The 18,619-nt window shown below is 41.0% G+C and overlaps 1 protein-coding gene across 1 annotated transcript in view; it reads left to right on the top strand.

Moving 5' to 3' along the window:
- epha8 (eph receptor A8) overlaps window positions 1–18,619 on the top strand; it is a 111,214-nt gene that overhangs the window by 8,456 nt on the left and 84,139 nt on the right. The gene's annotated exons all lie outside the window — the stretch shown is intronic.

Raw genomic sequence — 18,619 nt, 5'->3', positions numbered from 1 at the left:
GCTTGAACCGTCCCTCCCTGTCTGCTGGCTCGTACTCACACCGGTTGGCCGGCTGCTCCCTTTTTCTCCCCAAGGCGCCGCTCTTTATTGAGACATCAGCCTTGTTAGCAGCTGTCGACAGGAATATAGAAGCTGCCGGATCAATACGGCCCATTCTGCCAGTCCTCTTGAGCCAGAAAAGCAGGCGAGGCCTCAGAAAGCAGGGGCCTCTCTTGGGCCCTTTTCCACCCATTAGCAGGACCTGATGCTGGGCTGGATACAGTTCAGCGGCCCCTGGGTTTCGCCTCTGCTATGCTCTGTGATTGCAGCTGTATTGTGGGGTAATTAATGTTTCTCTGCTCTGTTAGCATGGGAGAAGGGGGGGGGGGGATCCTTCACTCAGATGAGGATAAAGCAAGAGTGAGATACAGGGAGCGCCTGACAGCTCTGTAATGGGCTGGTGTTGTGGTTGTGTTAGCGCATCCCTCCTGGAGAGAGACTTCTCAGATGTTCCCTTCATGGTGACTGATGAATGACGGAGATGTGGCTCTGCAGCAGCAGCCTTCGCTCCTCTGCTACAGACAGACAGAGGAACTCAGCGTGTGATAGAAACAAAAGAGAGTCATGGAGGGATACATGTGCAGACAGACAGAGAGGGAAGGAAGGGCAGACACAAGGAGAGTGTGAGATGGTCACGGGGGGGGGGGGGGAAACAAAGTGAAGGGAGAAAGTGGCTGCTGTCTCGAATGCGACTATGTTCCATCGGCGGGCGTCTTTATCAACACCGGCGGAGAGCGACTAGCTGATCATTTGCCGCTCTCAATTCCCTTCAATCCATTAAAGGATTTAAATGTTCATTAAGTTTAATAGAAGCCCAGCGAAGGTCTAATACGCTCTGATAAACTCTGGCAAACCTGCCAACCTGTTCCTATCGCTGCGGCGGAAAAGAACCACCCGACTAATAAGGTCAAACTCAGAGTTTGTGTTCACTTTGTGAAGAGCGTTTCCTCTGAGTCACTGCGGCTCGAAGAGTAAAGTGTGTGTGATTTCATCAACAAGTCACACAGGTTGTCTTTACAGAACTTTCCATATAAGCATCTTCTGATCTGACTTCCTCCTTTTGATATTACTCATCAGTGTCTTCCTGAATGGTAAAATATGATTTATACAGTTGTTGTTTTTTAACGGCCATCTCTACTGTTGGTCAAGTTAAGACATCTAAAAGTACTTAGTTGAAGAGGCTCTATAATGCTTTTTGGGTTTTCCCTTTCCTGTAATGTATTCTATAGGTTTGTGTAAATGGTCTGCAAAGGCTAAAATCCCTGTGTTCCCTCAAGAGAGACTCCTTCATTTGCTACCTAACATAGTGACATCACTATGTAACACTCGCACTTCTATTGACTATAGCGCTCAAACACATTGTACATGATAGGCTAAGGGGTGGGACATCTCTAAGTGGTTGACTAATCACAACAGAGCCGGCCAGCTAACCAATCAGAGCAGACTGCGCTCTGGTTTCAGACAGAGGGTGAAAAGAGGTGCTGCAGCACAGGCAGTATGAGAAAAATAAAGAGCTTTTTGAACATTAAAGCATGGAGACATGTCATAGAGACACTAAATACAAATACGAATAGTGTCATTATTGTGTATTTTAGTTTGACAGGTAAACCTAATCATAAGCTTATTTTGGCATTAAGAAAAGCAATGTTGTTTGTTTTTTGGTGAGGACAGTGTTGAATGCGTATGGTTCTCAGGAGGATAGATTCCTCAGATTATGGCAGGTAAGCGGCACGCTCACGTTTGATGTAGTGAAGCCCAAACCGAGCGTGATGCAGGCTGATGGATCTCTCCGGGGTCCTGTTTCCATAAGGAAATAATGCGTTTTTACACCCCGTAATCTGTCCATTTATCACCGGCCTGATGTAATTAATATGTGGCGGGGGAGGGGAGGGGGCGGGCAGATAACTCATTTCTCATCTGATGAAAAGACACACACACACAATACAAACTTACACACAAACTTACATATTCGCACACACACACTCCATCTAAAGGAATGATCTCCATGGGGATCATATTAATGCCTGCTATATGTGAAGCATTAGTCTAAAGGGAAGCTTTTATACCGTCTAAGCACTGATAGACGAGGAAAACAAGGGGAGACAAAGAAAGGAAAGGGAATAAATGAAGGGTATTTTGGTAAAAAGGTTGTCTGTTTCAATGTCTTGCATCAGTGCCTGGTCTGTGGGTTAACCTCCTGCTGAAGTTACAACAGCATTTAGTGTGAAGAAATAAATAAAAAATCAGTGTCTCCCCTTGATGGAGGACAGGACTGTTTGTGGTAAATGAAGCGAACCTTTGCCGTCCTGACCTACAGTGTACTATCACCGTTTTACAGACAAAACATCATTATTACCCTGAGACACATCCAGAGCACAGGGCACGAGTATTTCTAGATTATTTAATAATGTCTTCCAGTTAAATAGCTCCCAAAGGTTAGAAAACTGTTGAAGAACGGGAGACTATAATCTTGCATTGACAGCACAATCTCTGCCTGGCCATTGTTCCTGGTGCAAGTAATTTATTTTATGCAATACAACCTGTTTTATTTTTTCATTTATCTATTTGTCTTGTATCATCACTTCCTCTAACACTGTTCTTCATTGCAGTGATACACAGATTCCGAAAGAAATACAGAGAGCAGATTTAGAGATTGCTGATTCTGGAAAGTTGTCATCTATCCCTCAAAAGGCAATAGTTAGGCCTGAAAAGAGAAACAAACAACTAACATATTATGAATAAAGCTCTTAAAAACAAACCTTCCAGTGTTTAAAGGGGCCCTAACATGCTCAGGTAGTATTGTGGGTCTCTCCTGTGACATGTCTCCATGCTTTAATGTTCAAAAAGCTCTTTATTGTCCTCATACTGCTGCAGCACCTCTTTTCACCCTCTGTCTGAAACCAGAGCCCAGTCTGCTCGGATTGGTTAGCTGGCCGGCTCTGTTGTGATTGGTCAACAGCTTAGAGATGTCCCGCCCCTTAGCCTATCACGTACAATGTGTTAGTCAATAGAAGCACAAGTGTTACCTAGTGATGTCATCACGTTCAGGAAGTAAACAAAGGAGTCCAATTGAGGCGTTTCAGGAGTGTGTGGGAGAGAAACTCCATCTGGAGGGAACACAGGGATTTTAGCCTTTGCAGACCATTTACATGCACTAAAAACCGATGTAACACACTACAGGAAAAGGCAAAACCCCAAAAGCATAATAGGACCTCTTTAATGTAGCGATTTTGCAGTGGCCAAGCCTCAGATGGAGCCAAAAGCATCGAGTTCAAACACTCCTTTATCCTCCTCTGTTGTCTTCTACAAAATACACAGTGCTGAATTCATTCATCTCCTCACGCACAATCCATATAAACAACAAAGCTTGTGTATCCCTGCGGGGCCGGGGGACTCTGCTTGGTTTTGAAGATAGAAAAAGAAAAGCTCGAGTTAGCGCCATGCTATAACTTTCCACACTCTGATGTGTCCTTCCCCTCCAACACAAACACATTTAGAGTATCCTCTCATCACATGCTGCTATATGTACCTTATCTTGCTGGTGATGCTTTTTATTTGTGCAGAGGCTATTGAGAGTCACTGCGTGGTGTCGCGGTGTCACTGAATGGACAGCTGGTGGATCAGGCACACACTCACACAGATGGGTACATGTTGTAAGCAGTCCTATATGCATCCATGTGAACCAAAGAGTACATTAAGACCTTTATTGACAAGATAATACTCATTAATCAAGTGCAAATACAAACTAAGTGTTAGTTATATTAGTAAGCACTGGAGTTACTTGTCGATCATCAGTGTTTTTTTGTATGTTGGTGTTTATCATCATTATTCACAGTGGCTAACCAAAAAGTTAAGGAAACCAAAAGTATTTGCAGAAACATAAGTAATACAAACGCATAAAAATGAAAATAAAACAGCAAACGTTTTTTTAAATACACGAGACAAGAAGAGAAGACATTTTTTTTATTTAACCTTTATTCAACAAGATAAAAATGTATTGTGCTATTTGGTGAAATGTATATACCATGCTGTATCTCTGTTCTTTGAGAATGGGCTGCACACACACACACACACACACACACACACACACACACACACACACACACCCACACACACACACACACACACACACACACACACACACACACACACACACACACACACACACACATACACAAACACACTTTTTTAACACACACAATTAACTTTTTTGGCTTGTTTTGCCTCTAAAGAAATGTAGAAATAGAGAAAGTAAAGGGGGAAAGAGCAGGAATGACTGCTGGATGCTGGGGATAAAGACCTAGGCTTATGTGTAATTATTAGAATTATATATTGATATCTTTATTTCAATTTCTCCCAATTCATTAATTAAAAGCAACACATACAGCCATTTCAAGGAATTACTGAAAAACCACGACCACTTCAATTGACAGATAGTTTTCATTGCATGGCATCGTATGGTGTGTGTGTCCCACTTCCTAATGTTATCTGGATATGGATGTTACACACTCTTTTCTCAGTAAGCACGCACACTTCAGAGTGCAAATACCGACATGACCGCGGCATGTTCAACGCACTGACTGACAGTAATTATCACCTTTCATCATTAGGCGTATTCCAGGGATGATAACGGCTCTTTATGTAAAATGTCAGCTGAGTGAAATGATGAAAATGATTAAAGGGCATCAGTGAGGAATAGAGACGTTACACACTGCAGTGAGCTGACAGCACAGCAAGAAAAGACAGAGCAGCTGCAAAATAAATAAAGAATTAAAGTCGTTTTATTTATTAAGGAAGAAGGCAGAGGGGAAAACTGGGCTCGTATAGAAACTTCACAGATCTTTGGACTGCGAGTCGAGTCTGTATTGATAAAATATCACTGTGGTCTCGACTTAACTATTCTCTCTCTGCTCTCTCAGCTGAGCACAGTAACCTCCGCATGAACTCTCTGCACCGTGAATCAATACGTTGAGGCATATTTCCTTTGTTGCAGCAGCAGGCCGTGTTAAAAGTCAAGAACTGTGCTCCGATCCGCAGGTTGTCGTCAAAACACGTTGACTTTTATTAAAGGTCCCATGTCATGGCCATTTCTACTGATCATAATTCCATTGTTGAGGTCTACTAGAATAGATTTATACTGTGCAATTTTCCAAAATCACATTGGTTTCTCATACAGCATCTCTGTAAAGTATGTGTATTCACTCTCTGTCCTAAACGGCTTGTTGGAGCTCCTGCCCCCCCTCCCTGTGAGCCCAGTGTGCTCTGATTGGTCGGGAAGTTGCGAGGCTCGCTGCTCAGTGAGCTGGCTTACTGGTGTGGTTTCCGGGTTGGCGATACAGCGGGACAGCGCGGAACTCATCCTGAGCACACACAAACACTCACAGCCGAAGTAAAAACAATAAGTGTGGCTTGATATTGAGTAAGAAAAAGGTTTATAAACGCTGTGAGAATGGGTCTGCGGAGAGCATTTCTCCGTGATCCCAACTCGTCTATTACCAACCAGGGACCTCTATGCAAGTCAATGGGGCTCCCTGGCCGTTTCTCAATGTCGAGTATACCTGCTGCAGAGCCACTATTTCAAGTTACTACGTCATCGAGTGGCACCGAATGCTGGGCATTTAACATGCATTTAAACAGTCCTTCGGCGCCACTCAATGTCGTAGTATACTTGAAATAGTGGCTCTGCAGCAGGTTTACTCGACATTGAGAAACGCCCCGTTAGTTGAAAATGTACAAAGTGTAAAATGACAAGACATTACCTAAAATGTTCTCAACTTTTACATATTTTGTTTTTTATGAATTATACATTTACAAGGCAGGGGGATAATTTAACCTTCTTCCTTAATAGTTCCGTCTTTAGTTTGTATGGTGTCAGCTCAGGTGGTCAGGATTACTACACAGATGTGGAAATGAATGTAAAATAATGTCTAAATCTTGACAAGTTGTGTTAATCATGAGGCAAAATCTAATATCGTTCAGTTCCAGATACCAGTGACTAAATGTGTTGTGCGTTTTGTAGATACTGTGATCTGTAAGTGCACACTTTTGGAGATATATGTATTGATTTATGTTATATAATAGTACATATTTACCACTGTTTTTGTTTATATTAGATTAATCACTATTTACTGTCATTATTTTAGTTATTTAGAGCTTTCATTTTGAAGGTGGTTTGTGCACCAGGTGATTATGTATATATTGGAGACAGGTTGTGTGGGATTGTGGCTCCAGAGATGGCAATTGTTTGTTTCTTCAGGGCAGCACAGGTGTCGTTATATTTATATTATTGTGCTATGATTTTACTGGTCCGACCCACTTGAGATCAAACTGTGGCCCCTGAACTAAAATGAGTTTGACGCTCCTCTCGTATAACGCTTCCAGCTGCTGTCATCAACACTTCTGTTTCTTGTTTTCAACTCTCCTCTTTCTCTCACTCCCCCTCCTCTCTTTCCTCACCTCTCCTCTTTACCTGCTCTATAAATAGCGCTGCATGCTTCTCCTCTGCAGCGTCTATACCCCTCCGGATGTTTTCCCCTGGGAGAGGCAGGCAGGCCTGGGCAGCATTGTAGCCGCTATTCACTCCTCTCCCCTGGGAGGAACATGGGCCTCAGCTTCCTCCACCCTCCATCATGCAGCAAACACTATGCCTAGCAGGGAAATACAAAAGCAGGGTCCCATGCTCCAGCCTGGTAGCACCTGCTAAAAAAAGATATGAGGGATTGTGCCGGGGTTGCGCCGGCAAGAGTAAACCGAATCATTTCAACAGACACTTCACTGCCCACTCTCTCTGGCATACTCTTGTTATTGTGGAAAAGGGCTGAACTCGGGCGTGTTAACATCGCATGCTGCTGTTTTTTAGTTTAGTTTCTTGTGTTGGAAAAGCGCTGTCTCTAGTGCATTTTGTGCTGATATTCTGGAAAAAGTTGCGCGGTGCACCCTTCCTCGCCTCATTTCCATAACAATTTTGAATGCTCTGGCAGTGATGATGATGTGTGCTGTTGTGTCTCCGGTGTAACAATACTTACAGAAACAGCAGATCCATGCATGTTGAATCGGAAGTAGCATTTTTGGGATACCTGTGTTATTTTGTTTAGCCTACAGCTTTGGGGTTGCAGTAAGCTGATTGTTAGTCAAACCTTTGTACTGTTGTTGAGAAGTTGTGATCAAAACATTAGTTATTTATAGACAAGGACAATACGATCTTTAAATTATTCCCTTGTTAGTTTGATATCGATTCTTCAGTAAACTAAAACATTACAATTCAGTGCCGTGTCTGTTGTCTCCCAAAGCATCGATCTGGCAAAATCAACAAATCAAAATGGATCAACCAAGTAATTATTTCATCAAAAGAGTATCAAGCATGGGACAGTCCTGTTATTCTGGGATACTGCAAGCAATACGTGTGTTTATATTCTCACCAATATATAATGGTAACATCTTCTTTTGGCGTGAATTCCTTTTCAAAAGCTGCTATTTTAATCTGCCCAGCCTCTCATCTGCCACTGCTTTAGTTTCACACACGCACACACACTATTCTTTATAGCTTAGCTTATAGTGAATTGGATAGTGAAAGTAACAAGCCAAAACAGAAGCTGGCTACAGATGCTAAATGTGAGACAATGTGCGATATAATGTTTTGGGCCAGTTTAGCCTTTATCAGAGACATATATTATAGAGTGGGAGATAGAAGTGATGCACATGTAAATGGAATAAGGCAAGGCAAGTTTATTTATATCCCAACTTTCAACACAAGGCAATTCAAAGTGCTTTACAAAAAAATTAAGAGCATTAAGAATCAGTGCAGAATGGCATTTAAAAACAGTCATTAAAAAGCAAAGACAATACAAAAAAGCCAATATATGAAAAACATTAAGAGCATTAAGAAATCATTAACTCCCACACATTCACGGGGCTTGCTAGTGTGAGTAAGGCTGGATTTGAACCTGCGTCTACCACAGGAATGACTGACGTGGAATTTGTGAGATCATTAATATGCCTGGAAAGGAGAATAAAACTATTTCTGATAGACAAATTTGAAGAATGGTATTGCCGGGGTTTTAAAACAAATATATTAGCAATATTTTGGCCTCTATATGTGTCAATAAAGTGATCTTGAATGAATCGTTCTGACCGTTGCAACTTTTTTGATTGAAAAAAAAAAACCCATGCCCAATGTAATTCTGCTTTTTCCAAAATAGCCTCCTCCTTAGCAACAGTCTGTTCTCCTTAGCAACAGTCTGTTCTCCTTAGCAACAGTCTGTAAAATAGTAGACCTCTGGAAACTCAACTGTCTAATAAATCATATCATAGCTGTGACTCCAAAAGTTGAGGAAAAATGTAAAAACACCAAACTTGCTATACTGTATTTGTGTATATTTCATATTTCTAGCTGGTTTCGAAGTTGTTGCCATATGATAACCACTGTAAATCCCATTCCCTGCACTCACCATATCTTAGGAGAGTTCAGATTTTTAAAAAGAGGACGTCTGCATAACAGTGTCATGATGAGCCTCTCCGATTTCCTCTCCCTCCGTCCCTCTGTTCTGCTTTCTCTGCACCAAGAACAAAATGCTTACACCACACTGGAGACGCAGAGGAGAGGAGAGCCTCTGGGGAGAGAAACTTCAGGGAGAGTTTGGAGAAAGATGAGAGGGGGAGGAGGAGGGGGAGGGAGGAAGGTTAGTGTAGGTGTGGAGGTAACGAGATGAGGTTTTAATGATCACTGTGGGGAAAATAGGCCACTGCTGAGAAGAAAGAGTGTCAATGGTGGAAAGACACCGCTGACCAAAGCACAGTTTTAGGGTTAGGGTTAACTCAGCATGTTAAAATACATGTATGGAAGGGTATAGAAGTGTGTGCAACTGTAATACAAGGTAAATGAGACCGAAGCATTCATTTAACCTATTTATTACACAGCTTAGTTGAATACTGGCTTCCGATTGGTCAATTTGGACCTTCCAGAGATCTGCTATTTTTCGTTAACAGACTGCGACAATTTTAAGACTTTTTCATGATTTAAATATAATATATAAGATGATTTTGCTTCATTACTGTAACTATATGCAGGTTTGTTTTTGGTGTTAGTGCTGCAGGTTACAAAACATTACATTTATTTTTGAAATCAATATTTATAATTCTTCTGACCACTCACTCATGGATAGCATCGCATTGAATTCATGGTTTTTCCTTTCTCGTTTTAGCGGTTGCCATCACTTAGGGTAATATAAGCTGAGCTGTATGCAAGTTTTCTCCCACCATATGTCGTAGCCACATGAATGATTTTGTTCTAGCTCCGAGAGCCCCAGGAGTCTGTAGATTAGTTACAAAAAGCTGTAATGAAAGATGGTAGAATATATGCATCTTATACATGAGGTCTTCATCAGTCAGAATATGAGAACCAACTGCAGGTAGCCCAAACTCTGTGTTATCACTAAGTATTCTAATAATGAAGATAAGATATAACCACTGGAAATATAAGAGCAGATCATTCTCCATCTTTCTGGATGCATAGCATAGTGCTCGTGGTTGTAGATACACAGTAATGGTGACAATAACTTGGCATTTTCTCCACGGATAGACGTTTTTTTTCTTAAAGCACTCTGTTATGGTAATCTATATTTGGCTAACAGTTCTTTATTCATTAGATGCATATTCCCTAGCTTCTTACCTTTCGATTAATACCACAACAATACATGTAAGCTTTATGGTTGGCAAGCTACTCCTGCGTCAATGAATTCGTAGAGGACCCTCTACTTTTTCTGAAATACATGTCAAATGTGTTTGCTGCAGTATGTGGTGCTTAGTGGCGTTTAAATTAGGTAATATGAGGTCAGTAAGTGCTGTGGTGCCATAAAACAATCAGTGGCCTGCTGTGGTTTTGATGACCTGATGGCAAAATGAATTCATTTAATGACATTAATGAAGGAATCGTGGTTGAATGTGGATCATTGACATCTGGATCTGCCCTAATAAGGTTAGCCTAATGGACGCATCGTTCATCATTATCATTATTATCATTATCCTTATTTCCCAATCCGACCATTGCCATCCAGCTTCCCCTAATACTCTCACTACAGAACTGTGTAATTGGATAGCTGCCGTCTTACAATGTGATATGACCACATATGAAAAATGGAGCAGGTTACAATCTTAATATAAGCACTGTATTTCCTTTGTCTTCCTATTTAACCTGTTTAGTGTACTGTTGAAATAATGATCTTGTTTTTGTTTATCAACTATTTTCTTTGACATATTCTTGCTGATGTAAAGAGAAGTAAACTCTAGGTATTACACAGCTTAGTTGAATCCTGATTGGTCAATTTAGACATTCCAGAGGTTGTTAATTTCCGCTAGCAGACCATTGCTTAGGAGAACAGACCGTTGCTAAGGAGGATCAAGGGACTGTGTGCAGTCATATCAATCCGCAAAAAGTAGTCCGATCAATTTCACGTCAGCTGTAAACAACAAACATTAGTTTTCTCCGTCGGAAAACACCATGGAATACTTTTTTTAAATACACATTTTTATATTTTGGGAGAGCAGGAAAGGTGGATTCATAATGGCTAAACTGTTCCCGGTAAAGAAAAGAAATAAAGAACAAGAGAAGGAAAGAGGATAAACGACAAAGCGCTGGACGTCAGAGAAATCAATAGAAGAAGACAGACAGGAAGTAAACACTAACAGCGACACAGTATTATGGGCTCTGTCAGTGTTAGTGATCATTTTAATAACAATATCACTTAAAACCAACATTGTTAGTCAAGTTGTTGGTTTATTTAGTATTTACTTACTTTACTGTGATGAACCACAGGATGTTATAACAATGCAGAAAGTCAGACCTGATGGAGTTTTGTCCTACTGAGATTAATGTCAAGTGAAGATGGGTCGTTGGGAATATATGCCTCAGAACAGCTTTCCCACACACACACACACACCCACGCACACACACCCACACCCACACACACACACACACACACACACACACCCACACACACACACACACACACACACACACACACACACACACACACACACACACACACACACACACACATACCATGTATACATCACTTCAGGGGACATTACATTGACTTACAAGCATTTCCTGGAGACTTATCCTAACCTTAACCATACCAACACATGCCTAACCCTAACCTTTACCCTTAACCTTACCCTAACCCTTACCCTAACCCTAACCAAGTCTTCACCCTAAAATTAATGATTCCCCTCATGGGGACCTCCATGTTGTCCCCATAAGGGAGGTGAGTCCCCACACATGACTGTGTAAACAGATTTAGGTCCCCACAAGGATGGTAATGCTAGGCCACACACACACACACACACACACACACACACACACACACACGCACACGCACGCACGCACGCACGCACGCACGCACGCACGCACGCACGCACGCACGCACGCACGCACGCACACACACACACACACACAAAACAGTAACGACATTTAATGCACTGACTAGGTGACTTTAGACACATTTATTTTTTATATATCTCAAAATCAGTTTGAACTACATCTAACTGTAATTGAGTCTGATTATTTATTTAATTAAAACTGCCTTAAATAATTTAAAAGCAGCAAAACCATTTCAAAAGTACTTATACAGATTTAATGATAAATACATATTTTCTACGTCATATTTGTGTAAAACTGTGTTCTTTTATATAGCAAACCATTCCATATCATACATGAGTTACAGATGCTTCAGAAGTTATAATAATTGATAGATACATTCGTGAACAGATAAAAATGGGTCTCATACGGCTTATATTATAATGTGTTATAGCAGACCATTAATCAAAGGTTTATTATGCATGCTAAATCATTTAAAAGTGTAATTCAGACATTTTTATTTACCAGTTTGCAGGGTTTACAACAACAAAATACCCGATAACAGAATACAGATGTGAATAGGGGAGAAATGAGGCTGGCATAATGTGTGGTGACATATGTCTGGTCTGGAGAAAGCAGCAGATATTCTGTGCATTGGGTGTGATCACAGCTTGGAGTTTGCTCCCATGTGTTGTGATTTATTTACAGCACATTTGTCATCCACAGAGTGTTGTTCCCTGTGAAATGAAAGGGATTACTGACTGAGTAAACTCTTCATAGTGAGTTTAGAAACGTTTTTCACTGTTTACCGAACGTCAAACATAACTCAGAATATGGAGCAACTCAACATATGAGAGCTCAATATGAACAGGTTTAGGGAGGAACGGGATTATTTAATCAGGGTACAAAAAAATGATAACTATATTCCCTCATAGCTACATAACAATATGTAATCAGACTACTGTTACAGGATTATTATGTTCGTAAAAGCATATAGTGTTTGTTGTAAAAGGATCAGATGTTATCTCTTCTCTGTAAACTGTGCTGTTCTGTAGGATAATCTATACTTCTACTGCCTGAATCTGCTTTATGGCTTTCTTTGCTTAATTTGTCCTGTTTTTAATTCAGCAGGTGAACCTAGTGTTCATAAAATAGTGCGTGTGAGCTTAACTGTGTGTATTAAACTAAAACGGAGCATTTTCTGTCAGCTCAGATTTTATTCTTGCTTTTTTAAACTGTAGTATGTGCCCATGAGTTTCAGTGATGGTGTATACAGTAGGCTGCTGCCTGAATATGCTGAATGAAAGGCAGGTTTTCCTATCAATAAAATCTCTGAGCAGAGTACACATATTTGATCCTAAATATCTTAGTTTCTTATTTTCTAAGGTCACATTGTTCTGTCTCACATAAAAACAAAAAAACATCCTATCAATTTTCTCTTCACTTGTATTTATTTGCATTGCATTTTATATTGAGGTAATCCAAAAGTAACTGAAATAAATCAGGGTGCATTACTTTTATATTTTGATGCTTAGATTAGGTTTCTGATTGCATTTTTTACAGGTAACTATTAATTGTAAACCTCCCTTACCTGCCTCTGAAAGGAGGTTTGAAATGCTTCCAACAAATAATCTCTGACTATTAAAAAATATGTAAAGAAATTATAAAAAATAGGCAGAACCTGAGCGTCAGTTATCCATACGTTCTTGTTCTCATAATGGGACAGCTGGGAATTGGCGTTTGGACTTTGGAGCAAAACAAAACTAGAAAAGGATGAAAGATGTGTGTGTGTGTGTGTGTGTGTGTGTGTGTGTGTGTGTGTGTGTGTGTGTGTGTGTGTGTGTGTGTGTTTGAAATGAGAGAGGGGAGGATGGGGTGTTTTGGTGGAGCTGCTCTCATCTCTGTGAAGGCTTTTATCGTCTCCTCTGGTCGAGAGAAGAGAAGGAGAAGCTTGTTAGAGAAGGGAAGTGTTGATGAGATAATTACACAGCTGTCAAAGTCCCTGTGTGGACCAAGAGCCATCAATGTGTGTGTGTGCGTGTGTGAGTGTGTGAGTGTGTGTGTGTACATGTTGTGGGAGAAGTACTCAGATCTTGTACTTGAGTATAAGTAGAAGTACCAGAGTGTAGGAATACTCTGTTTCAAGTAAAAGTCCTGCGTTCAAAATGTTACTCAAGTAAAAGTAGAAAAGTATTATCATCAAAATATAGTTAAAGTAGCGACAGTAAAAGTACTCATTATGCAGAATAATATATATGATATGTTTTATAATGATTGATCATTAAAGTGTTCTCAAAGCTGGTAAAGGTGCAGCTAGTTTGAATGACTTTGTATACTGCAGGGTAGCTTGTGAATTTACTCCAGGTGGAACTAAAGTGTGATTTAACACTTGATTACATTTCACATCATTCATCCAGATCTGTAAAGTAACTAAAGGTATTAAATACATGTAGTGGAGTAAAAGTACACCATGTACCTCTGAGTTGTAGTGGAGTAGAAATACACAGTAGAATAAAATACTCAAGTCCCTCAAAATTGTACTTAAGTACAGTGCTTGACTAAATGTACTTAGTTACTTTACACCACTGGTTGTTTATTAGGCTGTACATTTGCTGAACATGTTGGTCTGTCACTAGTTTCCAAAAATTGGTACCATTTTTGTTTGTTTTCATCAGTGTGTACATGGTTTTACTGTGTGTGTTGTTGTGTGTTTTCAGACAAATAATGGCTGCACTTATTCTTTAAAATGTATGGCCGTGTCTCTTGAGGTGGAAATGAGGTTTTTTGAGCATCTGCTCTCTTCCACCGTTCACTCCTTCTATCCTTGTGTCTGTATGTATTTTTTTTAAAAGGCGTAATTTTTTTTTTTGTCAGCTGTATGGAGTCACCACAGGCGCTGCAGGCAAACTCCACTTCCTCCAAGACAGCCCATAATTCTTCCGTGTTGACTTCAGACACACACCTCCCTCTTTCAGCCGCACCGTGACCACTGCAGGGACAGATAGAGTGTGTTTGTGTGTGAATGCATTTCAAGAGCATTGGCTGATTTGATACATGCCTACGACATGAATGGCGGCCCGTGGGCATCCACACACACACACACACACACACACACACACACACACACACACACACACACACACACACACACACACACACACACACACACACACACACACGCTCACCTACAGGCCAGAGTGAGTCGCAGGGTGAGGAGGGGGGAAATAAAGGGGAAAGTTGACCACCGCCCTGGGAAATATGTGGCGTGTCTCTGAGCAAAAACAAGCTCTCCAGTCGGCGGGCAGCTTTTTCATTTGCCGCTCTCCAAGTTGTGTTCAGGGTAGAGAGGGGGGACCACAGAGAAATTGGTGGAGGTGTGTGTGTGGAGGGCGGGAGTTGGTGGTTTGTGTTATGAAAAGAACAGCAACAAACTCAATTTCAAGCCCAGAGTCCTGGAGGAGAAGCACTTGGTCTCTCAACCGCCAAACAAAGAGTTTAACCTCTTCTCTGCTGCAGGATTTTATTGTTGGAGGAACTATTTTCTTTAGAGGTCCACTGCTCTTCAAATCTATGATTAAGTATTTATAGTAGAGTGTCTTGAGCTAATTCGTCAAGGTGTCATAAATAGTGCGTGTGAGCTTAACTGTGTGTATTAAACTAAAACGGAGCATTTTCTGTCAGCTCAGATTTTATTTCTACTTTTTTAAACTGTAGTATGTGCTCATGTGTTTCATTGTTGGTGTATAGGCTACTGCCTGAATATGCTTCATGAAAGGCAGGTTTTCCTATAAATAAAATCACTTTTGATCCAAAATATCTTGGTAACTTATTTTATAAAGTCACATTGTTCTGTTGTCTTCCAAACTATTTGAAGCGCTGGTGCATTGTTTAAGCTAAAATCCCTTTACCTTTCCCTGTGTATGTGTTTGGTTCAATGGCCAAGGTGCAGGTAAAACAAGTGGCTTTTCAGTCTGCAATGGAGAATATTTGGAATTTCTGTTGTCCTGATTTCAACAGGGACCTCGTTCCAGCATTTTTGTAAACAGTTGTGTTTTTGATGAGGGGTCCAGCTCGCAGCGAGGGAGAAGCGAGCTGATTAGCTGATGGAGTCAAAGGTCAGAAACAAAACCATGGGATACAGTGTGACAGAGAGATTTGGGCTCCACTTCCTGCATAAGGGATGATAAGAACTGCTAGGCGAGGGGCAAAAAACCACATGCTAATTATGGCCTGTCCTCTGTTTTATTCCTGTCATATTAAAGCAAAGCACCAAACATGCCTCTAAACTCCGTCGCTTGTATACAAGTCATAATTCAGACAGCTCGAGCAAATGAGATAAATGACTCCCACCACCTTCAAAGACAGGGGGATTTCTCATTTCGGTGGAAATTAAATTAATACCACTGGGAATGGCTCATGCATCTTCACTCAGCGTGTTGCAGGGATAACACCCCGCCTCAGATGTTTTCGGATATATTTGTCGGTCCTTTAATAATAACAGTGTAGCAGAGAGAAATTCCCTCGGTGCATGGAAGAATTATTAAATCCACTTGTGCCAGCATGCCGCTTTCATTATGTCACTTTGGTGGGCCGATGAAGAGCACTCAGAGGAGCGTAATTGGCGGCATCCATTTGTGACCTTGGCTAGAGAGCGGGAGGCCATCGCATCATCAACACGAGGCGACAGGACGTCAGTGCCTCGAGGGGGGGGGGGGGGGAGCAGAGAGGGAGGGCTGGGAGACGGGGGAGGAATGGATGGGTGGACGGTGGCACTGCCATCTGTCTGTGTGTTCTGACCCACTGCCCTCCTCAGTGGCCCGGCGCCCAAATTAGGAGCGGCGACACAGCAGCTAATTGCACCACGTGAGCGTTTGTTTATGCGGGAAGCACCATCTCTTTACAAGGCTCCACTCGACAAGATTTTTATCGAAAAATACTCTCGTCTTATTAGCCTAAAACCATGAAGTGGAGCAGACAAGAGTACTCCATCCCCATTACTGCTACATCCTTTTTGCCTCGATGCACAGTGGGTGGAGACACTTGTTGACCCACAGGATGTGACAAATTGAGCAAAACTTTTCTCTAAAACAGCAGCACTGTTTAGTGTTGGACTAACAGAGGTTAGATCTCTTCTCTGTCTCTGAGCAGGTTTGCAAACAACAAGCGTCCTGTGCTCAGTTTACTGGCACGTCCGCTTGCTATAAAAACTCATTATTTTTAGAATGGCTGACTCCTGATATCTAGAGCCACCAAAGAGCCTCTACCTGGAATACTTTTAATAAGAAGTGTGTCATTGATCCCATGGTCCTTTGTTCCCTCGTAATTATTATCCAGTTTTCTTTCTTTGCAAAAGGGCTTTATAACAGCTACATACACTTAATATAAACAAAACCAACAGTTATCATTATTTCATTTTGAGGATGTAAATATATTGTCAATTTCTGGTGTTCCAGTACAAATTTGAACTTTAAGAGAATATCAAAGATTCCTTAACTCAAGTTTGTCTCAAACCTTTTTTTGAGTTTGATACAGAAAACTTGAGAAAGAGCCTGTTATGTTACTTCTACTTCTTAGTATCCAAATGTAAAAGATTCATACAGGTGTGTGTTGTTCCATCCTTATTACACAGCTTAGAATACTTGATTCTGATTGGTCAATTTGGACACGTTTTTTGCTAGCAGATTGTTGCTAAGGAGAGAAGACTGTTGCTAAGGAGAGTAGACCGTTGCTAAGGACACTCTGATCAAGGGACTACAGTATGTGCAGTGATATCATTTCGCAGAAAAAAATACTGTCACTTTAACGTCAGCTGTGGACGACAAACATTAGTTTTCCTGACTATTTGATCTTACTGGAAGCCATACAATCATTTAAAAATCAATATCGTGAGTCAAGTTGTTCGTTTATTTAGTATGAAGCCATGTAATAAGTGGGATAATGTGCATGACATGCACATTTTTCCTTTTTCCTTACTTACAGGTGCAATAATTATTTACCAGAAAGTCAGAAGTCAGTCAAACACAGTGTGCTCTCTACATGGAAAATAATCCAATGTAAAATATTTTCACTTACAGTTTGCAACACATTTGAAGTAACAACAGTCGTCTTAAATAATAACAGGGTATCTAGAAACAAATCAGTATAAAGCATCCAGACTCTGCCAGCTGAGGGGGGGGGGGGGGGTTCAGTTCACTTCCTGCTTCAAGGCAACACGATGCACAGCTTTAACATGCAGGAGAGACAGGGAGAGAGCAAGAGTCAGACAGAAGGATGAAGGATGAGAGGAGTGTGAAGGGTTTTGTTAAACTCATTCTAATGTGGGGGACATCACTTGGCTGCTTGACAAGCTGCCCTGAGGCCGAGATCATATTACACACACACACACGCACGCACGCACGCACGCACGCATGCACGCACGCGCACACACACACACACACACACACACACACACACACACACACACACACACACACACACACACACACAATCTGCCAGTGGGTAAAATTAGTGGTTCATTAAGTTCTCCATCCACTTCTTCCTCATCAGTTTATCTCTCTTTCCTGTAATATCCTGCCATTCAGATCCTAAGGTGGGCACAGACAGAATGTGAAGTAAATTTAAATTATCATGCGTAATGATGCAAATGTGCTCTGGGTCAAATTAAGGCAAAGAGGTGACACAAGTGAAACATGTTGCTGCTTGTTTTTGGACTTACTTAGTATACAGAGAGGATAAGGAAGGGAGCGAGTGGAAGAAAATGAATTCTTAGAGAGAGGTTAACTTCAGGGTCTGAAAAGTGGAGCTGAGGTGGAAGTGCGTTTACCTGTATTCATTATAATAGCCAGCAGGGGGAGGGGCCTGTTTCAGTTACACAATAAGTCAGTCTGGATAGAAGTCTATGAGAAAATGACCCTACTTTTCATTTTGTTTGATACCTCAGAAAAACGTTATCCTATGGTGTCAGCTAGTTTCAAGTCTTGTTCAATATAGCATCTTGTTTATAATCTAAATGATTGTTTATTTATAGTAAAATCAACAGCAAAGCAGCCTATGACAAAAAGGGTAGCTACCTTGTGATTGACAAGTCACTGCCATGCCATTGTTTATAGTTGTTGTTGTTTTTTACTCAATGTTATAGCCTAGATAATGTTGTTTTCTCATGTGCTCGTTTTTGTACCTGACCTTGACATCCACTGAGAAGGTAATAACTAAGAGTATAAAAGGAGT

Source organism: Trematomus bernacchii, unplaced genomic scaffold (assembly GCF_902827165.1).
Source record: "Trematomus bernacchii unplaced genomic scaffold, fTreBer1.1, whole genome shotgun sequence".
NCBI lineage: Eukaryota > Metazoa > Chordata > Actinopteri > Perciformes > Nototheniidae > Trematomus > Trematomus bernacchii.
The sequence above is the reverse complement of the archived record's forward strand: the minus strand, read 5'-3'. Positions and strand labels throughout refer to the sequence as shown.